At 40.1% G+C, this 3596-nt stretch overlaps 1 pseudogene; it reads left to right on the forward strand.

The window, feature by feature from the left end:
* Window positions 1-596: 596 nt before the first annotated feature.
* Window positions 597-1561, forward strand: LOC139177004 (vomeronasal type-1 receptor 3-like; annotated as a pseudogene).
* Window positions 1562-3596: the final 2035 nt, after the last annotated feature.

Genomic DNA, 3596 nt, shown 5'->3' on the forward strand with positions numbered 1-3596 from the left:
TTTCTCTCAAAGGAATTGATCCATGCGTAAGTGTTTTTGCTGTGACCGTGGGAGGAAGGAACCTCCTGTGTTGCCATGTTGGTGGGCATCACCCGATACATTCTTGTAATAAGCAAGATGGCCGTAGAGGGGTCATCTTCTAAAGGGGTCATCTTTCTAAAGGGGTAGAGTTTGTCTTTATCTCCTGTCACTTATTCATATACTTGTTATACATTGGAGGGTTCAGGATAGGGAACGTGGGTATACCTGTGGTGGATTCATTTTGATATTTGGCAAAACTAATACAATATTGTAAAGTTTAAAAATAAAATAAAATTTAAAAAAAAATTAAAAAATTATTATGGCTCAACAATGTTGTTGAACAAGACAGACATGGTCCCCTATGTTCATGGACCTTGCTCACACACATGTGGGAGAACAGGAATACATGAGTCAATAGGAGTAATAAAAGTTTGTGATGGTGAAAGGTATGACTAATGTCAAATGTATGGTCTCCAGGTGAAACCATTTCTCTGGAGTATGACAGCGTCTTTTTTTCTCAGAGAGTTGATGTGTGAGACCCCCTTTCCTAGTTTGGTTCCGTAAGAAGACTGCTGATGTCATCACCGCACAGCCTCTCCTCTGCTCCAGGCCACTCTGACAGCCACTCCACATCTTTTGAGAAAAATGTCTGTGTGACTGCAAGCCAGACATCTCTGAAAACCATGTATCTTTTACAGATGGGAGTTGGGTCTCTGGCCAATGTCCTTCTTTTTTTCTACCTACATCTCTCCTATCTTGTTTGGACACAAGAAGAGACCACAGACACGATTCTCACCCACATAGCTGTGGCCAACCTTTTGGTTCTTCTCTCCTCGGGGATCCCCCACAACAAATGGCAGCTTTCACTTCAAGGAAGCCCCTGTCTCCTCTTGGGTGTAAATGTGTGTACTATTTACAGAAAGTGGCTCACAGCACCTCCCTGTGCTCCACCTGTGTCCTGAGCACCTATCAGTCCTTCATTCTCACCCCTGGAGAGAAGGGAGGTCACTGCTCAGGGGGAAGAGCCCCCAGTCTCACAGGTTCTTTCTGCTGCACCTGTTGGATATTCAGTGTTTTAATGTACATTTATGTTCCTATGAAAACCACTGCTTCACCAAACAGACACAATTATTACTGATATGCAGGGCGATTGGTTCTGCTCATCCTCAAGTCCCAGTGCAGAGATTGTCGTCCTGTGGTCCACCTCGGATGCTGTGTTTATTGGTCTCATGATCTGGTCCTGTGGCTCCATGTGCTTCTCCTGCACAGACACCGCCAGAGGGTGCAGTATATCCACACCCCAACTGGGCACCACAGACGCCCGCCAGAGACCAGAGCCGCCCACACCACCCCTGATGCTGGTGGTCACCTTTGTCACCTTCTATGTGGCAACTTCTATTCTTGCTTTTTATATCCATGCCTTTTTGATTTTCGACAATGGTTGATACAGACCTCTGATGTCTTGCTTTCCTGTTTTCCCACCGTTTCTCCTTTCCTGCTGCTCCTCAGGGATCCTAGAACTGCTAGGATCTGCTCTTGAGGTGTCAGCAGGTATGACTAAAGTTCTCACTTTAAATTTATTGTATTTATCAGGCAGCTTGAATTATAACAGAAATTATCCTGTAACTAATCAGTACCAAGTTTTTAATTGAGTCATATTGAATAAGTAACGTTACATTAGTCATAATAAATTAAGTAATATTACATCATATGGATACTTGTATTTGTTGCAAAATCGTCACCACAATTCTCCTTTACCATCTATGCATCCCTCCCTATACATGGTACAAATGCTTTCTTGTGATGAGAACTTAAAGTTTGAATCCTTCAGCATTTTCCAACAATGCCATTCTGTATGATCAACTGTAGTCACCATGCTGGACATCCCATTCCCATGACTTATTTATTTTGTAACAAGCTGTAGATGCCTGTTGACATTTGTGTGTAAAATCCAATGAACAAAGAAGGTTAATTTAATGCAGGTGCTAACTTGGGGGATCTGAGAGTCAATTCATGAAAGTATCTGCTCAGAAAAGACACAGGTCATTATTGAGGAAGCCATTCACCCTTGGACCATGGCAGCTTTCTGAAAGAATACTCCTTTCTTGTGGATCATTTCAAGAGTTTCCACAAACTTTATCTCCATTAGTTGTGGGTAATACCCTGGCATATATTAGCCATAATTCAGTTATTGGTCTCATTAAATATTAATCCATGGTGCATGGAGATGTTATTCCTAGTGAAGATAAGAAATCTGAAAAGTGAAGAAGGTCGTTTCTATATTACCTTCTGCTTTAAACCTGATTTTCTTTATATAGTCGACCGTCATTAAATTTTATTGTTTAAGGCGGAACAATAATTGGAAGGACAGCCTAGAGGATTTCGTCTCCATATTTGTCCCTTGAATATTTCATTTTCATCCTTGCAAACAGCAACTTGGGGTTTATTTCTGTTTGTCTTATCTTACTATTCCTGTGTTTTATTTGCCTTTTCTTTGGACTTGTGGTATTTGATCAGTTCATATTTTCTATTTTCTTCCTGGTTCAGCCTTGGAAAGTTGTACCTTTCTAAGTAATTTGTCCATTTCTTCCATGTTTTCCATTTTATAGACTCAAGTGGTCTCTTAAGATTTTGTGTACTTCTGGGGTGTTGGTTGTACTTCTCATTTCTGTTTTGGATTTTATTGATTGAGATCTCTCCCTTTTATTCGTAACGAGTCTGGCTAAAAGGTAATCCATTTTGTTTATCTTTCCAAGGAAGCAGCTTTCAGTTTCACTGATCTCCTCTATCACTTATTTTCTCTCCATTTATTTATTGCTGCTGTGATCTTTATGATTTCTTCTTTTAACTTTGGGTTTTGCTGTCCTTCTTTCTCAAGTTGCATTAGGTGTAATATTAGGTTGTTTAGCTGAGGTTTTTTTCCCCTAGTTTTTGTGGCTAGTATCTGTATAAAACTTCCTTTTAGAACTGTTTTTGCTGCTTCCCACAGGTTTTGAGTCATCATGCTTTCATTTTCGTTTGTCTCTAGGATTTTTTAATTTCCTCCTTGATTCTTCAGCAAACCACTGGGTTTTCACTAGCATGTTGTTTAGTCTCTACGTGTGTTTTTTTTTTTTTCTTCAGGTTTTTCCTTGTATTTGATTCTTGTCTCATAGCATTGCAATTGGAAAAGACTTTTTGAGATCATTTCCATTTCCTTAACTTTACTGAGGCTTGCTTTATGACCCAGCCTGTGAACCTCCTGTAGAACAACCTACATGCCATTGAAGACATTGTGTAATCTGCTGCTTTTGTATGGATGCTCAATTCTACCAACTACAGACTCTAAGGTCTAATGTGTTATTTTCAGTCTGTGCTTCCTTCATTTTCTGCCTGGGTGATCTATTTACTGATGTAAGTGGAAAGTTGAAATCCCCTCCTATGATTGTGTTTCTGTTGATTTCTCCTTTTATGTCTATCAATATTTGACTTATACTTTGAGGTGCTCCTGTGAAGAATCAATGCTCGAATTCTGGTGCTGAGAAGACTCTTGAGAGTCCCTGTGACAGCAGAGAGTGCAAACCAGTCCATCCTAA

Source organism: Bos indicus, chromosome 18, assembly GCF_029378745.1.
Source record: "Bos indicus isolate NIAB-ARS_2022 breed Sahiwal x Tharparkar chromosome 18, NIAB-ARS_B.indTharparkar_mat_pri_1.0, whole genome shotgun sequence".
NCBI classification, from domain to species: domain Eukaryota; kingdom Metazoa; phylum Chordata; class Mammalia; order Artiodactyla; family Bovidae; genus Bos; species Bos indicus.